General features: G+C 22.1%; 1 protein-coding gene across 8 annotated transcripts in view; it reads right to left on the bottom strand.

Annotated features, from left to right (window-relative positions):
• The window catches only part of LOC122510670 (neurogenic locus protein delta), a 233,644-nt gene that overhangs the window by 56,727 nt on the left and 150,749 nt on the right, over window positions 1–26,168 (bottom strand). For 7 of the 8 annotated variants that reach the window (XM_043625479.1, XM_043625478.1, XM_043625483.1 and 4 more), the window contains one exon: window positions 15,284–15,442. The gene's annotated coding sequence lies outside the window, so the exon portion shown is untranslated. Of the gene's footprint in view, window positions 1–15,283; window positions 15,443–16,221; window positions 17,196–26,168 lie in introns of those variants that run through there. The other variant, XM_043625484.1, reaches the window with a different exon arrangement.

The following is a 26,168-nucleotide window of genomic DNA, read 5'->3' as shown; positions in this document are numbered from 1 at the left end:
TGAAAATAATTTCGAAGAAGTTAAAAGTAACAATATTTATAAAATAATTTTTTTTTTTTTATTATTTTATTTTAATAATTTTATTTTTTATTTTATTTTTTATTATTAGCTTTTATTGTTAAAAAAACATGAAGAAATGGATTACTCAGAGTCGAAGACTCAGAGTGATCGATTTCTTCATGTTTTTTTAACAATTTTTTATGTTTAATTTTAAAAAGGTTTGAATTTGAAATTTTTGAAAATCTGAATTTCAATCGAAAAATAATAATTAATTAATAATTATGATAAATAAAACAATTGTTTTCGAATAATTTTACAATTAAAAGAAATTCACAAATATTCGAACATTTTTTTGATCTTCTAATAATTTTTAGAGTGAATCAGAATATTCTTTAGTGTCAGGGAAAAAGTGAAAATTCTGTCTGAAAATCAGGGAAAAACAAAGTTAAACTTTTGTCGCAACCCTGAAGTAATCGGTTACTTGAATCAAATACATTTTTTTCAACTATGAAATTGACACGAATCTAATACAAAACCTATCTTGAATTTTTTTTGGTAACAGTATACATTTAGAAAAGTAAAATTTGAAAATATGACATTGGAACCATGATGAATTGATAGTAAAATAAAAATGGCTTCCGCATGAAAGAAGTCCTCTGTTCATGTAACTTTATTTATATATATATGAAAGAATTCCTTTAATGCACTATATCTATCTTATCAGAAAAGTAGAAAACGGTAGGGTTTTAACAATTCTAATTCTAATTGTAAGTATATTGCATGTCCCGAACAACACATTTACTTTAAGCCGTTTGCACTCCGTGGCAATTAGATGTCTTGAATGCGGTCGAACCACCGTAACTAGATAGCAGGTTTTCTTCCCCGATTTCCTTACAAGTGTTTTTATACACGTATACACTGACATGTTGTTTTCTATGTATAGAGAACAACGCACAATAAAGGTGCAGTCGGAGTAGTTTGATACCCTGATGATACCTTTGATACTTTTTTAGTGTAAAAGGTTTCAGAAGTGATGACGTGTTCACATATATATATCCACGCAAGAGAGCTGCAAAAAGAGACACGCCAAATTTAATTTATACAAATATAACAAGTATTTAAATATTCAATTAACAAAATTATTCGAATAATTGAATTTAGAAATCAGAAAGGGGAAAATCAGGAAAATTATTAATTAACTATATTAATCTCCGTATTTTTTCATTCATTTTGTCCGCAGTTTAAAGTTAGTTTCTGCATTTTCCTATTTTTGTAGAAAATTCTCAATTTTCATAATAAGGAAATAATTTGCATCAATTTTATTTCTTAATTTCAATTGTTTTAATAAAATTCAAAGTTTTTTAAAAATATGTAATGGAAAAAAATGTTTATGAATCATATTTGTCAATTAGAAAATTTAATTAAAAATGAAACTGAAAATTTTTGAATTTTTAGAAAATAAAGGAAGAAATTTTATTGAAAAAAATGTTCTGTTAAATTTATTTTCGAATCTTATCTTTAATTGTAAAATTATTCGAAAACAATAATTTCTTTTCTAAATATTTTCAATATTTAATTATTATTATTTTTCTATAGGAATTAAAATTCTTCAAAACATTCAAATTCAAACCTTTTTGAAATTAATTGACTTTAAAAATATTGTTATAAAACATAAAGATAACAATTACTCCGAGTCTTCGACTCGGAGTGATCGCATTCTTCATGTTTTATAATAACTAAAACTTACTACTTCTAAAAAATTATTTTCTTTATTTTTATCTAAAAGTTAAACTAAAATTAATTTTCAATTCAATTTTTATTAAAAAATTCTACGAGAATTCAATTATTTAAATACAAAAGTATATTATTTATTGAATAATTGCATGTTTCTTAAAATTGAATTCTCATAAAGAATTTCATTGACAAATTTTTAAATAATTGAATTCTTTTGACGAATTTTAAGAAAATTTTTTAGAATAGTTACATTTTCCAAGAAATTTGATTACAATTGTATTAAAAATAATTGAAATTTTGCGATGAGTTTTATTATTTCTGAAAATAATTGAAAGTTTGCTTAGAATTTTCAATCAACATTTTTTAAAAATAATTGAATTCTTTTGAAAAATTTAATTAAAATAGTAGATATTGATAATCATTGAATTCAGGAAAATTTTTGAAAATAATTGAAATTTTGCAAAGAATTTTATTAAAATTTTTGAAAATAATAGAATTTTGGAGAAAAATTGCATTTTTTATGAAGATAATTGAAAGTTTGACGAAAATTTTTAAAAATTTTTTAACATAATTGAATTTTTGCGAAAAATTTTATTATTTACAAAAAAATTGAATTTTGGAGAAGAATATTATTATTCATAAATGTATTTGAAAAATTGACAAGAATTTAAAAAAATTATTGAACATAATTGAATTTTTGCAACAAATCTTATTATTTTTGAAAATAATTGTATTTCTGCGAAGAATTTTATTATTCTTGAAAGTAATTGAATTTCTGCAATGAGTATTATTATTTATGAAAGTAATTAAATGTTTGTGTAGAATTTTATTAAAATATTTTTTAAATAATTGAATTTTTTTGGCAAATTTTATTGCTTTGAAAATAATTGAATTTTGGAGAAAAATCTAATTATTTTTAAAGGTAATTGAAATTTTGACAATTGTTTAAAATTGTATAACGTAATTGAATTTCTATACGAAGAATTTTATTATTTTCGAAAATAATTGAATTTCTGCAAAAAATTTTATTATTTTTGAAAATAATTGAATTTCTGCGAAGAATTTTATTAAAATTTTCGAAAATAATAGAATTTTGGAGAAAAATTTCATTTTTTATGAAGATAATTGAAAGTTTGACTAAAATTTTTAAAAAATTTTGAACATAATTGAATTTCTGCGAAGAATTTTATTATTTACAAAAAAATTGAATTTTGGAGAAGAATCTTATTGTTCATAAACGTATTTGAAAAATTGACGAGATTTTAAAAAAATTATTGAACATAATTGAATTTTTGCGACAAATCTTATTATTTTTGAAAATAATTGAATTTCTGCGAAGAATTTTATTATTCTTGAAAGGGTAATTGAATTTCTGCAATAAGTATTATTATTTATGAAATAATTAAATGTTTGTTTTAATTTTTTTTTAAAGGTTATTGAAATTTTGACAATTGTTTAAAATTGTATAACGTAATTGAATTTTTACGAAGAATAATAATTGAATTATTAATAATTGAATAATTGAATTTCTGTGAAGAATTTTATTATTTTTGAAAATAATTGAATTTCTGCAAAGAATTTTATTTTTTTGAAAACAATTGTATTTCTGCAAAGAAATTCAATTATTTTTGAAAGTAATTGAATTTCTGCAATGAGTATTAGTATTTATGAAAATAATTAAATGTTTGCGTACAATTTTATTAAAATTGTTTCTAAATAATTGAATTCTTTTGGGTAATATTATATTGAAATAGTAGATATTGAAAATAATTGAAATTTTGACAAGAATTTTATTAAAATTTTTTCAAATAATTGAATTCTTTTGAGTAATCTTATTAAAATAGTTATATTGAAAATAATTGAAATTTTGACAAGAATTTTTAATAAATTTTTAAAAATAATTGAATTTTGAAGAATTTTTTTATTTATAAAGATAATAATTAGGATTTTGTCGAGATTTTTTTGTAAATTTTGAACATAATTGAATTTTGTGATAAGAATTTTATTACTTTTGAAAATAATTGAATTTCTGTAATCATTTCTAACTTATTCTTCAAAATTCAATTTTTTTAGTGCCCGAAAACAGTAGTTTATTAGCCAATAGAGCCTAATTCAAATTTAGAGAGTAAAATACAAAAAATTGATTAAATTAGAAGAAACAAAAGTTTTTTTTTACACAATAAATGCGTCTCGCATCCCTTATAGTATCTTATCCCTTAGCAACCCCGTTAACGCAAAAAGACCAGATGTTATTAGATGAATGAATATTCTTCAATATTAGCATCTTTTTTTCATCATTCCAATGGATCAAAGAAAGAAATAAAGAAAGAAGGAGAAAAAAATGTATGTACCCTAATTCCTATGGTTGTTTTCTTTATGTATTTTATGGAGCATCTGTCATCGTCTCAAGATATGGATAAAGTAAGGCAATGGCAATAGAATAGATATTTGGATTAAAAAAGAATTTTTTTTCCTCTTCATCTTCTTTTTGCATCATAAAGATACGGAAATCCTCTCTCCGTTACAGTGGAGTTCGAAATATTTTTAAAAAACGAGGATGTGCAAAATTTTATATTATTATATAAAGAAAAAAAGAAGTGTATTTGCATTTCGTTATTTGCTCCTTTTTTTCATGAATGAAATGAGCTCATGAAACATGTATTTCGTACTTTGATGTAAATAATTATCAAAACCCTTTAAAAGCCACCTGCGGAAATTGGCACGCGCGCTTATAAGCGGCGAGGTGCTTATAAGTTGGCTTTTCCGCTACTGAGCGCGTGTAAAAGTCCCGCACACATGTTATCAAGGTTCTTTTTTTTCAAATAATAATTTTTCTCCTCTTCATTTTTAACATTTTTTTAAAAAATCTTGATATTGTAAAAAAAATGTGAATGAAAAAAAACATGTGTGTGTGCTATTAGAAGAATTTCTTTCTATTTGTAAAGAATTTAACAGGATAATTATATAGACTCAGTATGACGATAATTATTATATTTATTATGAATTAAAAATACCATTGTATCATCGTTACAAATACAAAAATTAAATTTACTCCAATAAGTACACATGTTTTTTTCCCATTTGTTTCATCTCCCTTTTTTTTACTAAGATTTCTTTTTGCAGAACTTGGAAAAAATGTAATAATAATACGGAATTATGCTACAATATAAAATTAGCTTCATTCCACATGTTTTTTTTTCATTGTCTCATTATTCCAAGATTTTTTTTTTCAATATTAAAACTAAAAGTATGTATTTTTTGAAATTGCTATATTCTTTCTTGTAAAATTGTTTTATATTCCACAAAAGTGCACATGTTTTTTTTCATTGTTTTATTTTTCCATCAAGATTTTTTTTCCATATTTAAAAGTATATGGAGAATAATTTTTGAAATTCACATTCTTTTACTGCGCATAATGAAAACTTAATTATATTCCAAAAGTGCACATGTTTTCGTTCTTTCCAGGATTTTTTTTTTTTAATATTGAAAGTATAGTTATTTTTAAAATTGATATATTCTTTTACTATATAATATAAAATTAATAATAATTACAAGGTGAACCAAAATTCTATTGAAGAACTTTTTTAGCGTGAAATTAAAAAAAAAGAAAAATTTTATTAATAATATTTTAATATAATTGTTATTAATTATAAAAATAATTGAAATCTTGCTAAAAATTTAATTAAAATTTTAGAAAATAATTAAATTCTTTGAGTAAATTAATTAAAATTGTATTGAAAATATTTCAATTCTCATTTAAAGAATTTAATCAAAATTTTTTAAAATAATTGAATTTTTATGACGAATTTTATCAAATTTTTCAAAATAATTGAATTTTTATGATGAATTTTATCAAATTTTAAAAAATAATTGAATTTTTATGATGAATTTTATTAAAATTTAAAAAATAATTGAATTTTTATGATGAATTTTATCAAATTTTAAAAAATAATTGAATTCCTTGGAGAAATTTGATTGAAATTGTGTATTGAAAATAATTGAATTTATGGGAAGAATTCAATCATTTTAATACAAAAATAAATAATTTATTGAATATTTGAATGTTTCTTAAAATTGAATTCTCATTAAGAATTTTATTTTAAAAAATTGTAATTAATATAGAATTACTATAAAATTTTTATTATTTATGAAAATGATTAAATGTTTACGTAAAATTTTATTAAATTTTTCTTTAAATAATTAAATTCTTTTGAAAAATTTCATTAAATAATAGTATTTGTGTTGAAAATAATTGAATTGAGGAATATTTTTGAAAATAATTTAAAGTTTCCCAAGACATTGATTAAAATTTTTGAAAATAATTGAATTTCGGAGAAGCATTTGATTATTTATAAAGAAAATTGAAATTTTGACGAGAATTTTTTTTTATTTTTCAAAATAATTGAATTTTCAAGAAGAAATTTATTATTTTTAAAAATAATTGAATTTTCAAGAAGAAATTTATTATTTTTAAAAATAATTGAATTCTTGTGATAAATATTATTATTTATGAAAATAATTGAATTTTGCAAAGAATTTTATTTAAATTCCTAAAAATAGTTAAACTTCAGTGAAAATTTTGTTATTTTTGAAAATAATTGAATTATTCTTTATAAGAATTTTATAAACATTGTTTTAAACAATTAATTTTTTTCGAAATATAATAAATATTATGAAAATTTTATTTTAAATAATTGAATTCTTGTGGAAAATTTTATTTGTGGAAATAATTGAATTTTTCGATTAATTAATTTAATATATTGTTAAAAATAATTGAAATTTTTCGACGAGTTTTATTATTTATGAAAATAATTGAATTCTTGCTTAGAATTTTATCAAAATTTGTTTTCAAAAATTGAATTACCATGAAAAATGTTTTTATTAGTAAAAGTAATTGAATTAGGTACTAAAGGTTTTCAAAACAATAAATAATAATGAATTATAGTAAATTAGTCAACATTTGAATTTATTTAAACTTGAATCCAAAATTATTCCAGAATTGTAATTGAAATTTTATATTTCTAAGATTCTTTTCTTAAATAATTTTTTTTTTTTAATAAAAATATACACACAAATAATTATTTTTGAAATTACTATTCTTTTAATGATAAAATTAATTTTATATTCCAAAAGTGCACGCTTTTTTCATTGTTATTTCTTTTTTTTATCCAGAATTAGAAAAGAACTAAATAATAGCAACCTTATTTTAAAAAGTTCTCAATTTTTACAAATTTTTTTCCCAGTAAAAATAAGAATTTCAAATTCAAAATTAGCGAAATTTTGATGAGATCCTAATGAATATTTTAGGATACATAAGAAAAAGGAGCCTAATGAAGATCAATTTTAAAGCAGGTTCTTCCTACTATATAATTTTCGCTTATTCTTTCAAGCAAAAAAAAAAAAAAAAAATTCTCCCAAAAGGCGTGCACCGAATAATTGCTCGCTAAATGGAAAATTTACATTAATTGCAAGGAAGATGAGTGTGTCTATTTTCTATGCGTGAAAAAGCAACTTCTAGATTTTAAATTTTGATTTCCTATATAGGTATACTAGGGCGTGCGGTCGATAATTTTTCAAAAAATTTGCTTGTCACTCAAATTTGCTATCATAATCTTTAAATTATCGCGATGCAAAAAATTTATCCTCGCTACCGTGTAATTTTCACAAAAATTTCAATAAATGAATAATTTCGAAATTATAATTCCACCTAGGATTTTTGGTTAAATATCTTTCAGCATTAATTTTAATTATACACTCGGAAAAAAATTTATTTCAAAGTGCCAAATTTCGGTTAAATAAATATATCAAATAATAAATAAAGTAAATAAATAAATTCAATTAATTATTTTTTCTCTATAAAAATTATTCAAATTTTCCTCGAACAATTAACTATTAAATTTACAATTAACTGTTAAAAATTATTTTTGATTAAATTTTAGCTACTATTTTTAAAGAAAGTGTTTCTAATTTTTATTAAAAAAATTTTTTTTGAAAATAGTAAAAGTAATTCTGGAAATAACAATTTTTAATAAATTATTCCCGTGAAAATTCAATTATTTTGAAGCATTTTAATAAATTCTTTGCAAAAATCAATTATTTTCATAAATAACAATATTCATCGCAAGAATTCAATTATTTTTAAAAGTAATAAATTTCTTCTTGGAAATACAATTATTTTAAAAAATTCTAATAAAACCGTTCGCAAGAATTCAATTATTTTGATAAATAATAAAATGCTTTTTAGGAATTAAATTAAATAAAAAAAAAATTGAATAAGATACCACACAGACATTCAATTATTGTCAAAAATTTTAATTGAATTCTTTATAAAATTTAATTATTTTTTAAAAACTTTTCGCAATTCAATGATTTTTAGTATAAATTTTCATAAAATTTCCAAACAGAATTCAATTATTTAAAAAAATTTTTATAAGAATCTGCGTTAGAATTTAATTATTTTAATGATTAATAAACATTTCTCATGAATTCAATTATTTAAATTAGAATTCGCATAATTCGAAAGAAAATTATTTAAAAATGTTTATAAAATTTTTCTTAAGAATTAAATTATTTTTATAAATATTTTAATTCTTTCTAAAATTTCAAGTTTCTTTGCAGGAATTCAATTTATTATCAGGATAAGAAAGAAGTAAATATTTTTGATGAAAATTAGGAAAAAGTCAGGAAAATAAAAAATATGGAATGAATTTTTTGTCAGTTTTGTGAAGTGTCTAAAACGAGTTTTTTGGTCGTCAAGTTTAATTTTTCGATAGTTACTTTTTTACTATGTTTTTTTAGTTTGAAAGCTACTTTTCTAAAATTAATTATCGAGTGCGAAGTCTGCATTTTTGGTATTCGATCCACTTTGGTATCTTTTTGATACTTTCAAGAAAACTGTGTTTTCGAAATTAATTTTCAAAACTAATTTCAAGAATAGATTAATTTTTTTCTTCCTTTAACTACATTTGAACTTTAACCATAGTTATTTAACACAAATAGTTTGGTTGCACGCAAATTAATAATCAATTTATGGACTACTGTACGAAATACTAATTAACATTGACTACCATTTGTTCGAAATTAATAAAAGAATTCCAATATAGAAGAAAACAAAGAGGAAAAAAATATACACCCCAAATTATTACGATGCAGGTGAAGCCAATGCACCTCACAGCCTTTTCCCTAATGGATTTATTATTGTATTCAATATGCACTACAGGGTTCCCTCGAACAAAAGATGTAGCCCTCTAACAACCCTTTTTCAACTAAAACACACCCCTTTCGATGGTACATACACATTTATAGTTATGGGCACCATAAACTACAGCGAGTCTATAAAAGTTCTAGAGAAAGAATAGAGATGAACATATGCGTGAGCTGAAGGCATCAGCGGGAATAAATTATAATCGTTGCGTTCAAGGGTAAATTAGAAATAAGGGTTACACTCCACAATGCGAATGCAGTTTTGTAGTAATTACAAATATACAGTCGTGATAATTATTCCAATATGTAACGAAATATTGGACAAATGTATATTTCAGAGTCCAAAATTATTCCCATATGTAACAAAATATTGCGGACAATTATTTTTAAGAGTCCAAAATTGTTCCAAAATTATTTTAAAATTTGGATAGAATTTATAAATATTTACAGAATTCTGAATCAAATTTAAAAAATAATATCAGAGGGATAATAATTGATTTTTTCGAGAAATTGAAATTAAATTTTTTTAAATAATTATATTTTTTGAGCAATTCCTGTAAAATTGTATTAAAAATATTTGAAATCTTCCGATGAATTTTATTATTTATGAAAGTAATTGAAAGTAATTGAATTTTATAAACATTTTATGTTTTAAATAATTAATTTTTTTGAAATATAATAAATATTATGAAAATTATATTTTAAATAATTGAATTCTTGTGGAAATAATTGAATTTTTCGATTAATTAATTTTAAATAATATTAAAAATAATTGAAATTCTTCGACGATTTTTAATATTTATGAAAATAATTGAATTCTTGATTGAAATTTTATCAAAATTTTTTTTTAAAAAATTGAATCCTTACGATGAATAATTGAATTTTGCAAAGAATTTTATTAAAATGCTTAAAAAAATTGAATTTTTTGGGAATAATTTCGTTCTTCATTGACATAATTGAATTCTTTCGAAGAGTTATTTTTTATGTAAATAATTGAATTCTTGGGAAGAATTTTATTAAAATCTAAAATAATAATTGAATTATTTCAAAAAAAAAAAAAATTAAAATTGCATTTAAAATAATTAATTTCTTTCGAACAATTATTTTAAAATATTTGAAAACAATTTAATTCGTCCAAAGAATTAAAAAAAAACTTTTTTTAAATAATTAATTTTTTCGTGAAATTGAAATTAAATTTTTAAAAATAATTTTCATTTTTTGAGCAATTCCTGTAAAATTGTATTAAAAATATTTGGAAATTTGCGATGAATTTTTATTATTTATGAAAGTAATTGAATAATTGCTAAGAATTTTATTAAAATTTTCTAAAATAATTGAATTCTTGAGGAGAATTTTATAATGTATAAAAATAATTGAATTATTGCGAAAAATTGTATTAAAGTATTTAAAAAGAATTGAATTTCAGTGAGAATTTTTATTATTCCATGAACAAAATTAAATTCTTACGAAGATTCTTACAAACATTTTTTAAATAATTGAATTCTGTTTGGAAATTTTATGAAAAATAGTAGATATTGAAAATCATTGAATTGCGAAAAGTTTTTATAAATAAATAAACTTTACAAAGAATTCTATTAAAATTTTTGACAATAATATTGAATTCTTGCGAACGATTTTATTAGAATTTTTTAAAATAATTGAATTTACAAAAAGAAATTTATTACTTTTAAAAATAATTGAATTCTTGTGATAAATATTGTTATTTATAAAAATAATTGAATTTTGTAAAGAATTTATTAAAATTCCTAAAAAAAATTGAATTTTCGGGAATGATTTTGTTATTTTTCGACATAATTGAATTCTTTGGAAGAATTATTTATGTAAATAAATAAAATGAATTCTTAGAAAGAATTTTATTAAACTCTAAAAGAATAATTGAATTATTTAAAAAAAAAATTAATTAAAATTGTATTTAAAATAATTGAATTCTTGTGAAAAATTCTATTATTGTTGTAAATAATTGAATTCTTCCAAAGAATTTAAAAAAAAATTGTTTTAAATAATTGATTTTTTCGAAATATAATAAATATTATGAAAATTTTGTTTTAAATAATTGAATTTTTATGGAAAACTTTATTTGTGGAAATAATTGAATTTTTCGATTAATTAATTTAAAATATTATTAAAAATGAGATTGAAATTCTTTGATGAGTTTTATTATTTATGAATATAATTGGATTTCTTTCTAAAAATTTATTTATTTTATTTTATTTTTTTTAATTTTTTTTTATTTATTTATTTATTTTTATTTATTTATTTATTTAATTTTATCAAAACTTTTTTTTTAAATTGAATTACCATGAAATAAGTTCTTATTAGTAAAAGTAATTGAATTATTGTGAAAAATTGTATAAAAATTTTGTTAAATAATTGATTTTTTTGACATTTTTTTGTTTAAATGCTATATTCTAAATTAATTGAATTCATGTGAAAATTTTATTGTTTATGAAAATAATTGAATTTCGGATCAATTTTATAGATTTTTTTTTAAATAATTGAATTCTTTTGCGAAATTTTCTGAAAATACTAGATATTGAAAATAATTGATTTTCGAATATTTTTTGAAAATAATTGAATCGTTTTAAAGAATTTGATTATAATTTTTGGTGAATAGTTTTTTGATTTCTAGTATTAGCGAATTGAAAGTAGTGGAAATTCTTAAAAAAGAACAGAAATAGTAGCTTTTAGTGGATGAAATCTAAAAAAAAGTACCTAAATAGTAGCATAAAAAAAAGTAGTAAATAGTAGGTTTTAGTAGATGAGTGAGAAGCCTGAATATGTGGATCAAAGTAAAAATGGATCCAAATTTTTAGCACAAAAAATTTGGATTTTATCCCAAAATGTACAAAAAAAAGTACTGAAGAATCACTAAACTGAAATTTAAGATACAAAAAACGATTTTCAATTACTTTACAGAGAGTAAATTTCAGAGTTGTAGAAAGAAAATATTTTGAACATAAAACCGGATTTTGTATATAGATATATGCGTACAGCAATGGAAAAGATTTAAAAAATGCTTCACGTATGTAATCAGGTAAACACAAGATGATAAGTTGCTACTCTGAAAGAGAAGCCTTTGTTATGTTTTCGTCGGAACCATCAAGAGAACCAGTGTAAAGAGAAGAGGGGCCTCTTGGAGAGGCCCGTATATACTTCCGGTCACGAGGTGGTTCAACAGGTCACCGATGGGGGAGAGCCAGATGGAACCACTTCCGGCCCTCTACCCCACACTATTTTATGCTTGGCCGGCTTCATATCTTCCAAGCACTTCCAAGGTAATGGTACAAGCATACACTTCGCAAAACCTATGATACATAAGCTTAAATATCTGTATTAAGTTGCGAAACCCTTTCCATCAATCTCGAGACTCACCCTCCCGATATATTTCGCGTATATAACTCTGATTATTATTATGGCTCGCAGCATGGGGGATTATAGATTAATATGGCCAAAGTACAAATAAATTGCTTGCTGCTGTATAATATAAAAAGTGTTTTTTCGTTGCAAGAATATTATCATCGAGTCTTTTGCAATCCGAACTGTTATATTCTTCACACCAGGGTTGCCACAAAAATTTATTTTTGTTTTTCCCTGAGTTTTCCCTAATTTCCAGACAACATTTTCACGTTTTCCTGTCCCTCCAGATTATTATGATTCACTAAATAAAATAAATATTTAATCATTAGTATTTTTCCATGGAAACTAAGATTTTCAAAATTTCTAATTCTAATATGTAATTATTTTCAAAAAATAATAAAAATTTCACAACAATTTCATTTTTTGCAAATTTTTTCACAATCATTCAATTATTTTTATAAATAATAAAATTTTGTACAGGAATTCAATTATTTTCATAAATAATAATATTTATTTCAGAATTAAATTTTCTTAAATACAATTTTAATCAAATTCCTAGAAAAGTGTAATTATTCTTAAAAAATTTATTTAAATTCGTCAAAAGAATTCAATTTTAAGAAACATTCAATTATTCAATAAATTATTTACTTTTGTACTTAAATAATTTAATTCTCATAATAGAATTATCTAAAAAAAATGTTTTTAAATTGTCTTCAAAATTTTTCAATTATATCTTTATAAATAATAAAATCCTTCTACGAAATTCAATGATTTTTTTTCAAAAAAAAATAAAATAATTCTTAACGAAATTTTAAATATTTTCAAAACAATTATAATAATTCTTAACAAAATTTCAATTATTTGCAAAAATTTTTCTCAATTAAATGATTTTTAATATAATTTTCCAAAATAATTCAATTATATAAAAAAAATTTTAATAAAATTCTAAACAAACATTTAATTATTTTCATAAATAATACTAAAAATTTCACAGCAATTCAATTATTTGCAAATTTTTTATAAATTTCTTCGCAATTATTCAATTATTTTCATAAATAGTAAATTTTTTACGAGGATTCAATTATTTTCGTAAATAATAAAATTCTTTTTAGGAATTCAATTATTTTCAAAAATAATAAAACTCATTGCAAAATTTCAATTATTTTTAATACAATTATTTTAATTGAATTCTTTGAAAAAATTCTTAAAGATTTTGATTAAAATTCGTCGAAATAATTCAATTATTTAAAAATTTACAGATAAAATTCTTTATGAGAATTCAATTTTAAGACACATGCAATTATTCAATAAATTGTTATTTTTGTATTTAAATAGTTGAATTTTATTAGAATTTTCTCATAAACATTGATTTAAATATGAATTTCAGTAAAAATTTCAGATTATAATTGAATATTAAAAGCATTAGAGCGTAAATTTTTAGAAATAATTGAATTTTGAAAAGGTGATAAAATCATTTACAATTCAATTATTATTTACAAGAATTTTTAACTAAAATTCTTCTTTAAATCCATTATTTTTAATAATTTTCGAAAAAGTTCTTTGACAATTTTCAAATCCATTTGTTTACAATACTGAATTTTACGAAATTTCAATTATTCGTAAATTCTTCGATTAAATAAATATTAGAAAATAAAAACTTTCAATAATTTTAAAAAAATCAACAAACTTTTGGAAAAAAATTAATTCTACAGAATTGTTAGTTAAAAGTATGAAAAATTTAGATTTTCAAAAATTTTAATTTGAAACCTTTTTAAAATTCAATTGTAATATAAAATTTTAACTGAAATTCAATTTTAAATTTTTAAATCAATTCTTATTAGAACATTTGCGAGAATTCAATTATTAAAATAAAAAATTGAATAATTATTTGAATAATTGAATGTTTCTTAAAATTGAATTTTTATGAAGAATTTTATTAACAGCATTTGAAAATAATTAATTTTTTTTAAGGAATTTAGTTTAAATTTTACAAAAAGTTATTGAATTAAGGAATTTTATGAAAATTTTTTGCAAATAATTAAAAACTTTCGAAGAATTTTATAAAAAATTTTTAATAATAATTAAATTTTGTTGCGAATTTTTTAAATTTTTTGAAAATAATTAAATTTTTGCAACGAATTTTATTATTTTTGAAAATAATTGAATTTCTGCGACTGTGTTAGAGTTATTTATGGAAATAATTGAATTATTCCAACGAATATTATTATTTTATTGAATATTTGAATGTTTCTTAAAATTGAATTCTTTCGTCGAGTTTCAATGAAATTTTTAAGAATAATTGAATTTTTCGAGGAATTTATTTAAAATTGTATTAAAAATATTTGAAATTCTGCGATGAAAATAATTGAATTCCTAAAAGAAATTTTATTATTTATGAAAATAATTCAATGTTTTCGTAGAATTTTATAAAATTACTTTTTTCAATAATTGAATTTTGTGATGAATTTTATGAAAATAGTAAATATTGAAAACCATTGAAATGCCAAAAACTTTTGAAAATAATTGAATTTTAGGTGAAACATTTTGTTATTTATAATAATTAAATTCTTGACGAGATATTCGTTAAATTTTTTAAAAATAATTGAATTCTTGTGATGAATATATTGTTATATTTATGAAAATAATTTAATTTTGCAAAGAATTTTATTCAAATTTCTAAAAATAATTGAATTTCAGTGAAGAATTTCGTTATTTATGAAAATAATTGCATTAAAACTTTTGAAATAATTAAATAATATTAAAAAATTAATTCTTGTCAGAAATAGAAAAAAAATGAAGGTTTTGTATTAGGAATTCGTGTGGTGACTTTATAGTTTATGAGGCAAACAAAAAAGACACCAAAATTCATCATTTTCTTATGAATTCTAGAAATTTCATTTTTTCCAGTTGTTTTAATTTTTAAAAATTATTATATTCTTTCAATTATATTGAAAGCATTTTTACTCACATTCTCCACAACGAAGCGCACAGATAACGCACCGAAGTTGAAGAAATTTCGCAAAGAAAAATATCCACAGTTGGGAAGAATCGAACCACGGTACTTGATGCTCTTTTGAGTCCATCAGTATAGAGTTGCCACTGAGCCACGTACCTCACTTGGTAATCACTGTAAAAAATTGAAAAATGTTTTAATAAATTTCCGAATTTTTTCAAGAATTGTTTTTCTAGTTTGTAAGTGGATGCTTGAGCGAAGCGAGAGCAGCAACTTTCAAACTAATCGAAAAACAATATTCTACAAAATATCTTTTTTTCATAACAAATTTTTATTTTTAAATTCATATTTCGAATATACTATTTGATCATCAAAAGTATAAAAATGCGCAAGAAAAATAAAGATATACCATGAATGCCCTAGTTTCCGTCCATACGTCCCAGTTTCCGTACATTTTTACAATTTCTTTTATTTAAATTAATTTTTGCAAATAGTTTAATATTAATATTGTTTTGGAGTATAATTATTACTAGTTCGCCTAAATAGATTTAAGGAAATAATTTTTTAATAATTATTCTTGTTTAAATAAAAGTGGACGGTAACTGGGACATCCAGCACGGTAGTGTAATCCATAAAAATATCGGAATTCTACATACACAGAACAGTAGCGATTTTTCGTTTGGAATAAAATGACAAATGACTATGAAATGAAAAGAGAAGAAAATTCAGAAATCATAGCAAGACTCAATATTGCACATAATAGAGGAACGTATGTTTCAAATTCCCATCGCATACTATACATAAAAAAAACACTTAGTAACTAAACTGTTCTCCGGAACTATAAGGCACACAGAACACGTGCGTGGTAATCTATGTAGCGACTTAAAGTCTGAGGGAAAATAATAAAAAGTAATAATTACATTCGTCAGCAAATCGTGACTACGAATACGTACTGGAATTTACAGCAGCTTATATCAAAAGAGTCTCTCGGGGCGATTATTACAAAATTCGCGCACACCATCTCGGCCTTTGATCTCGACCATCGAGTTCCGGCGCTTCCTTTTTCTCATCATCCTCTCTCTCTCTCTCCTCTCCTCTCCTTCTCATCTATATTCAATTCGAGATCTCTCCAGACAATCGTGGCTTTAAAAACCTTTTCTCAGATATGAGGGAGTAAAAAATCAAGAGTGCCCTAAAGGACCAAGTCTTTGCTGCGGAGGAAGAAGAAGAAGATGATGATGATGATGATGATGGTAATGATGATGATGGTGATGGTAGTAGTGGTGATGGTGGTAGTAGTGGACCCTCTTGGGCCAGTGTTGAGAGTGGGGATAAGGGCACGCGTGCCACGCGACCGAACGCAGCCGAACTTGTCCGAAGTATCACGAATGTCGATATAACGATAATAATCTCTCGTGACCCTGCCGAGCATGGCCCCACCACCACTGACGATATGTATCGGGTGTTGCAGCTGCTGTTTTCTGCTGTCGAATCGAAGCTTCTTTCTTTTTCTTCTTTTTTTTTAAACTTCCTTCCTTCCTTTATTATTCCTCTCATGCTATATACCTTCTTTTTACAAAGAGCCACTGCTCTCTCTCAACAAAGCCAAAAGGATTCCCACAAAAAGAGTTCTCTTTCGATATATATATATATATATGTATTTTTTTCAGCAAAGCAGTTGTTTAATCCGCTTTAGTCCAGTCATTTGGTCTTATTCTTCAAACCATCAAGATGCTAGGAGCTCTCTCGCTTCAACTTTTTCTCTCCATTCAATCTTTATAGTTTAAGTATACCATCCCGAGGCTCATCATTATATATTTCTTCTCGTCGCGCGACACTTTAAAATTATATTATTACTCTCTGTTATACTATTTATACAAATAGTTGTTTTAGTGTCTCGTTAACTTTTTTCTCGCAACATCGACAAAAATTTAAAGACTGTTTCTCCTCTCTTTAAACGATTGTAAATATACTAAAAGTTAGTCTATACTTTTCTCCGTGTACATAGTTATATTTAAAAAGAGGAAAAAGTTAATAAAAGCTAAACTGTCGGGAAGTTTTGCTGCGTTTCAAGTAAATTTTACTAAGTTCAGATCTTGGCTCGACTTTGAGACTTTAAGGAATGAAAAAATCGTTTTAGGACCATTAATGATCAAAAAAATGTCGAACCAAATCGTATTATGTTGTGACAAAAGCTTTCTTTTCTTTTCACTGATTTCAAAATTATAAATACAAATTCAATAATTTTTGTACATAAATATTTAAATATACTTCTTATCTATTTTCATATGAATTACATTTTTTTAAATTTCAATCTTAAATCTTATGAAATTTAATTATTTTTGAAAACTACAACTGTGACCCCTCCAAAATTTAATTATTTTCTACACAATTTTTAACAACACTTCCTCTGAAAATCAATTATTTTTAAGAATTTGCCGAATTTTTTTTGAAAATTCAATTATTTAAATAGAAAAATTCAATTTTTTATAATAAATGTATAATTAACTCTTCATGATTATTTCAAAAAAAATTCTTTAGTTGAATTTAAAATGTGTAACAAAAACTATGGAAAATACTAGATTTTTTAAAAATTATAATAATAAAAATTCCTAAGATTCGTTTTTTTTTAAATATTTATAAATAATTTTTAAAAATAATAGATTTTTCTAACTATAAAGAATTAAAAAATTTCAAAATAATTAAAACCCTATCCAAATTTAATTATTTTATAGAATTTTTCAATATACTTCTTCTCTAATTAAATTATTTTTAATTATTTTCTGACAATTCGTCGAGAATGCAATTATTTAAATAGAAAAATTCAATTTTTTTTTATAATAGTTGTAATTGTAACTCTTTATAGTTGTTTTTTAAAGTTATTCATCTTAATTATGGAAAATAATGCAGAAACCTTGAAAAAAATTGATTTTTAAAAAATTAAATAAATATTCTTAAAATTGATTTTTAAACAAATTTTTGAAAGTAAATAGATTCTTAATTCCACAACAAAATTATAAATAATTGAAATTTAGTCAAATTTTTTGAAAATAATTGAATTTTTCAACAAGAACTTTTGGAAAATAATTTTTAAAAAATCAATTTTTCGAAAAATTTTAATTAGGACTGTAAAAATAGACAATTTTTTTTTAAATTTATAATTAGGTACAAAAAAGTAGAATTTTGTTAAAATTATAACTTAAATTTCTTGAAAAAAAGTTTTGGTTAATTTGAAAAACTATAAGCAATATTTTTTTAACAATTATTATAAAAAATTTTGAAAATTTTTATAGTAATTTAAAAAAATTAGATGTTTATAAAAAATTGAATGTTATTTTTTTTGTATGTTTGAACTTTTGGAAATATGTAATTGAAAATGTTAAAAATACTTAAAATTTAAAACATTTCAATAAAAAATTCTATGAATTTCTTTTTTAAAAAAATTTCTGTATAATTTTTTGAATCTTTTCCTCTATATTAATTTTCATTTTCAAATTTTCATTTGAAGATTTTTTATTAAAATTCTAGAGAGTTCAATTATTTTCAAACTTATCACTTAAAAATTTTTAGAGATTTGATTTTTAAAAATTTGAATGATACACTTTTAAAAAAACTAATTATTTACAATAAAAGTTTCCGAAATTTCAAATGTTAAAAAACTTTTTAAATTATATAATATATATTTCGAAAATTTAATAAAATAAAGTTTTTAGGAAAATTAAAAAAAAATTAATTTGAATTGATTAGTTTTCAAAATTTTGAAAACGATTGTTTCCTCCAAAATTTTAATGCAATTATTTGGAGTAAATATATTTTAATTTTTGACAATGTGTAATTGAAAATTACTGGAAATTATTGAAAATAATTTTGAAGCTATATATTTTTCATTGAAAAATTTTTGAGAATTCAATTATTTTTAATTATTTTTTTTTCCATTAATTTTAATATTTTCAATTAATGAAATTCTTTGAAATTGAATTCTCAAAAGTTTTAATAAAATACTTTTAAAAAATCAATGGTTTTTAATAAAATTTCACCAAATTTCAACAGAATTTAAATAATTTTCAAGCTATTTTTCATCAAACATTTTCGATAATTCAATTATTTTGAAAATTTCCAATTAATTAAATTCTTTGAAGTTTAATTCTCCAAAGTTTTAATGAAATACTTTTAAAAAATCAATGGTTTTTAATAAAATTTCACCAGATTTCAATAATTTAAATAATTTTAATTAAAATCAAAAATTTTTGAGAATTAAATTATTTTCAATATTTTCAATTATTAAAATATTCTTCTAAATTTAATTCTCAAAAGTTTTAATGAAATACTTTAAAAAAATCAATGATTTTTAATAAAATTTCACCAAATTTCCAAAAATTAAAAAGTTTTTTAAAATATAGAAATTATTTTATCCAGAAGAAGTTGTATTTTGTTGCAATATTAGCAGCAATCTTGCAGCAAGTTTGGAAAACATGCACGATATACACGGAGAAAACAATATATTTGACTCAAACATAATTAGCTTTGTTATAGAGTCAAACAAAAATTATTTTTGAATTAAACATATAAAAAATTTGATTCAGTACATAATAAGTTTGATTCAATAAAAATTACCTACGTTTAATTCAATCATAAACTATATGTTTAATTTAAAAAAGTTTTTTTGGTTGCAGCTACTTATTTTTGGATTAAAAAAAAAAAACTGTTCTCACAGTTTAATCTCGCTGTGAGAAGTTTGCTGCAAAATGACCTGCTAATCGGACACCAGTAAAACAGATTGAATCCTGATAAACTTAATAAGTAATTTAATGATAAATTTAAATGCAATGGACGATAAATTAAGTAGACGGCAAGAAGTTAATTTGTCATAATTATTTGAGAATTGAAGCTAAGAACTCGAAATGATGTCGAGAGCATTGAAACGAGTTGTAAATTTGTGCGGGGGTACAAGTGTATGAATATATGTATATGAATATGTATAAGTGCGGTGAATTGCATATGTCGGTGATCGATCAGGTAATTTATTCGATCGAATGAATCGATTTAAGATGGTGTGTGTGCAGCATTGGGCCATGGGCGATCTCTGCCAGTCCTAAAGTTGGATCATTGCACCAGCATGCAGCTTCACCTGCACCTGCAGCAGCAGCATACACTGACCGGGCGACCGTCGCTTTTATTTCACATTTTCATGTGTGTAAACCTACACAAACACGTATATGTATCGGAATATTCCTCTCTGCAGCTTTCTCTCCCCCTGCTGCGCTGTTTGCTTCTACCCTCCTCTCCCAGAGAGTCAGTGTGGAAAATAAAAAAACAAAACATCTAGATGATCTTGTATTTCTCAACGGGACTATCAATTTAGATCGACCGACTTTGCAAAATGCTTCCTCCTCTTTTTATTACAATTCACATCATTATCTTATTCCTCTTTAAAGATCCTTGCAACCTTTTCTTTTTACGAATTAAATATCTTTTCTTTAAACTGTCCACTGCGTATATATCGCTCCACTCTTCACGCGCAGCTCTTCACTTTTTGCTAATTATAATTGTTCCTCAAAATGATGGGACTGAAAAGTAAAAAAAAACTTCATTGTTTATATAGTGATACAAAATGAGAAGAAAATAGTTTCAATTTTCAAAAAGGCCCACAATTTCCATTTTCATAAAAAAAAAAAAACGGCGAAGAAAAAATATCCGCATTTTGATAAAATTCTTCAAATTTTGAGTAAAAGAATTTTTTATTTTTTTAAGGGTTTTTACCCTTCTATTTGGTACAAATTTTAGTACCTTTTACCATACTGAAATTGCGAGTTTTTTGGATTCAAATTTTTAACTTTTAACAAAATCACACGTCATAGTTCAAAATTAAAAATTTTAAATCCAAGTAACTCAATTTCGATATAAAGCAATATCTACTCAAAATTTGAAGAATATTTTAATAAAATCGATTTTTCAATATAATAAAATTAAGGGAAATTCCATTAAAGAATTCTGAAATTAATTAAAATTTTTTTCGGAAAAGAATTTCAGTGTTGCCACAAAAATTTAATTTTCTATTTTCTCTGCGAATTTCCCTGATTTACATTGAAAATGAAAATTATTTTCAACATATCAATTCAATTATTATTTTTTTTAGAATTTTTAACTAAAAATTCTTCTTTAAATCAATTATTTTTAATAATTATTGAAAAGGTTCTCTGACAATTTTCAAATCCCTATTTGTTTACAATTCAATTTTATTCAGAATTCAATTTTAATCTTAATTTTTAATTAATTTTATTCAATTATTCAGAAATTCTTCAATATTAAATAAATATTAGAAAATAAAAATTTCAAGTAATTTAAAAAAAATTCAACTAAACTTTTTCATAAAAAAATTCATGCTTCCAGAATTAATATTTAGTTAAAATTAAAACTTCTAATAATTTAAAAAAAAAATTCAAATAAAATTTTTCAAAAAAATTAGTTTCACAAATTTTTTAATTTGAAAATATGAAAAAGTTAAGATTTTTAAAGATTTTAATTTAAAATCTTTTTAAAATATTATTAATTATTTCCAAAAAAATTCACGCTATAATGCTTTTAATATTCAATTATTATCTAAATTTTAAACTGAAATTAATTTTTAAATCAATTTTGATTAGAAAATTCTACGAGAATTCAATTACTTAAATACAAAAATAAATAATTTATTGAATAATTGAATGTTTCTTAAAATTGAATTTTTATGAAGAATTTTATTAAGAAATTTTGGAAATAATTAATTTCTTTTAAGGAATTTAGCTACAATTTTAGAGAAATTTATTGAATTAAAAAATTTTATCACCATTTTTTGAAAATATGTAATTGAAAGCTTTTGAAGAATTTTAATAAAATTTTTCAATCTAGTGTTAAATTAATTTAAGTTATTTATGTTAAAGATTCGAAGAAAATATTTATGTACGGGAAATGTAAAAGGCCGAAAGGTCATACATATGAATCCAATAAAATAAAAAAAAAAAAAATAATAAAATTTTTCAGAATAATTAGAAACATTTTTCGAGGAATTTGACTAAAATTGTATTAAAAATAATTGAAATTTTCCAATGAGTATTATTATTCATGATAATAATTAAATGTTTGCGTAGAATTTCGTTAAAATATTGTTTTAAATAATAAATTGAATTCTTTTGGAAAATTTTTTTATTTTGAAAATAATTGAATTTTGGTGAAAAATCTTATTATTTTTAAAGATAATTGAAATTTTGACAGGAATTTTTAAAAATTTTCGAACATAATTGAATTTTTGCGACGAATTTTACTTATTTTTGCTTATACTTATTTATACTTATTTTTATTTATTTTTTTATTTTTTACTTATTTTTTTTTTTTTTTTTTATTTTAATTATTTTTGAAAATAATTGAATTTCTGCGAAGAATTTTATTATTTTTTTAAATTGTTAAATTTCTACAATGAATATTATTATTTATGAAAATAATTAAATGTTTGCGTACAATTTTATTAAAATTGTTTTTAAATAATTGAATTTTGGAGAAAAAAACTTATTATTTATAAAGGATATTTGAAATTTTGACGAGAATTTAAAAAAATTTTTAAACATAATAGAGTTTTTGCGACGAATTTGATTATTTTTAAAAATAATTGAATTTTTACGAAGGATTTTATTATTTTGAAAGTTAATTCAAATTTTGACAATTGTTTAAAATTTTATAACGTAATTGAATTACTGCAAAGATTTTTATTATTTTTTAAAAAAATTGAAATTTTACCAAGAATTTTATATTAAAAGTTTTGAAAATAATTAAATTTCGGAGAAGAATTTTATTATTTATAAAGATAATTAAATTTTTGACAAGAATTTTTGTTTAGCATCTATTATCTATTTTATCTAGAACTCTGGTTACTTCTATAAAATTTTGTTTATATTAACCATTGTATTTCTATAGTTATATATCAATCAAAATTATAGCCTTTTCGATTAAAATTGTGGTTATCTTAACTAGAACATTAAATATATTTTCTCTAACAAGTAGATTTTTTTGTCCAAAGTTCCCGTAGAAAAAAATCATAAGCATCTAAAAAATATATTACCGAAAAACTTTTTTTCTTTCAAATAGATCCGAATTTCCAAAAAAAAAATGTTCCTCAATCAAAAATAATGATAAATAATAATGATAAAGCAAAATACGTGACTAGTAGTTTGATAAATTTTTACCTCGAATTATAATAATTAATAAACGAACCCGTTTTTTTTTTCAAAACGAGATAATAAGAGCGCACAGAAAAATGCTCCGAAGCATCGAAGAAAAATTAATGATCAATTGATGCGCGATGACTTATTCTATATAAATTTTTGATTCAACAAAAGAAATTATATATCTTTTAGAAGGAAAATGTCTCGAATTATATAGAGGATTTCTTTTTTTCATTTCTAAAAGAAAGAATTTCTTTGGAAGAATCAGAAAGCCCATATCATTAAATACATGTATATTTATTTATTGTAGGAATATATAAAAGGCTTATAGAAGTTCACTTCCCACAAATATATAATCGATTCGAAACAGGTAAAAATCGAGATACAAAAAGGAGGTTGGAAAAGGTGCGCGCTGTGCACGGAGAAGATTTAAAGCACGCTCACATATATATCATTTAATCTCAATCCTTTAACTTGAGAAAACGTACAACCGCAGCAACGAGACGCTTAGCCCATTAATTTCGAATGATGCCAGAAGGCCGGCTGTTCAACTGCGGGAAAATCTTCTAAAGTCAAGCTGATGGCCTCCTTCTCTTTTTCTTCTTCTTCTTCTTCTGTTGCTTCTTGTTCTTCTTCCTTTTCTTTCTCTTTGAACTCATCATCGACAGTTCATCCAGAATATACTTATACTATACGAGAGTGAGCGTCTGTTGTAGTATTGGACCTTCTGCTCTCATTTCTTTTCTCGAATATTCTTTCCATCATGTGCCTGCAGAGCCCCACCACTTCCCGCAGGGCATCACTCAGGGGTAAGAAAATTCAAGAACAGATGCAGCAGCCTCTTTTCTCTCATCACGAAATACTTGAAAAAAAAGCGCACTCCTCTCCTGTTGCTTATTCACTAAAAGATAATCGCCTCTCTCAGGTCAAATGCAAATGATCCAAGCAGACTTTCTGCTTTTCCGCTCGAGTTTCGCCATTCATTAGGGTTCTTTTTTTACATTTTTTGAAAAGTATTCTATTTCATCTGCTCAATTATATAACTTTTCTCGATGAGAGATTTTTTCGTCATTTTGAATTTGAAAATTTGTCGTTAATGCATTCGATAGAATATTAGTTTTTCTAAGAACAGGGCTCGAAACCAGTGAAAGTATTTAAAAATACGGACTTTACGGAGCAAAAATGAAAAATTAGGGACCAATTATTACTGACAAAAAAGAAAAAATACAACCAGTCCGAGTCAAATAAGAGAAAATTTTCCTTAAAACAAGAAATTAAATTTTTCTTAATTATAAAACATGAAGAAATCGATAACTCCGAATCTTCGACTCGGAGTCATCGATATCTTCATGTTTTCTTATAATTAAATATAACTGAGTGATAAAATCATTTACAATTCAATTATTAAGAATTTTTAACTAACATTCTTCTTTAAATCGATTATTTTTAATAATTTTCGAAAAAGTTCTTTAACAATTTTCAAATCCATTTGTTTACAATATTCAATTTTACGAAATTTCAATTATTCGTAAATTCTTCAATTAAATAAATATTTGAAAATAAAAACTTTAGATAATTTCAGAAAAAAAATTCGCAATTAAACTTTTTCAAAAAAATTAATTTCAAAATTCAATTATTTTTAAAAATTCACGCTATTCTGCTTTTAATATTCAATTATTATCTAAATTTTAAACTGAAATTAATTTTTAAATCAATTTTGATTAGAAAATTCTACTAGAATTCAATTATTTAAAATTTTAAATACAAAAATAAATAATTTATTGAAAAATTGAATGTTTCTTAAAATTCAATTCCCATAAAGAATCCCTAAGAAGAATTTTATTACTTTTGAAGAATATTTAATTTTTGCGAAGAATATTATTATTCTTAAAAATAATTGAATTTCTGCAATAATTTGTAACTTTTACAAAATTGAATTTTTTTTTTTGTGTTTTTAACTAAACATTTTCTATAAATCCATTATTCGTATTAATTTTTGAAAAAGTTCTTTAAGAATTTTCAAATTCATTTGTTTACAATTCAATTTTACAAAATTTCAATTATACGTAATTTCTTAAATTAAATAATATTTATTAGAAAATGAAAACTTTAAATAATTTTAAAAAAAAATTCAAGAAAAATTAAAGTTTCTCAAAAAAAATTAATTCCACAGTATTGTTAGTTAAAAATATAAAAAATTCAAATTTTCAAAGATTTTAATCTAAAACCTTTTATTTATGTATTTATTTATTTGAAAATTAATTAATTAACTAAAAATTCAATTGTTTCCAAAAATTCACGCTCTAATGCTTTTAATATTCAATTATAATCTAAAATTAAAACTAAAATCCATTTTTAAATCAATCTTTATGAGAAAATTCAACTAGAATTCAATTATTTAAATACAAAAATAAATAATTTATTGAATATTTGAATGTTTTTTAAAATTCAATTCCCATAAAGAATCGATATCAACAAATTTTCAAATACTTGAATTCTATTAACGAATTTTAATAAAATTTTTAAGAATAATTCCATTCTTCGAGGAATTAGATTAAAATTGTATTAAAAATAATTGAAATTCTGCAATGAGTATTATTATTTATGAAAGTAATTGAATTCCTAAAAAGAATTTTATTATTTACGAAAATAATTGAATTCCTGTACAAAATTTTATTATTTATGAAAATAATTGAATTATTGCG

Source organism: Leptopilina heterotoma, unplaced genomic scaffold (assembly GCF_015476425.1).
Source record: "Leptopilina heterotoma isolate Lh14 unplaced genomic scaffold, ASM1547642v1 Lhet_73, whole genome shotgun sequence".
NCBI lineage: Eukaryota > Metazoa > Arthropoda > Insecta > Hymenoptera > Figitidae > Leptopilina > Leptopilina heterotoma.
Note: the sequence above shows the minus strand (reverse complement) of the source record. Positions and strands in the feature narration are given on the sequence as shown.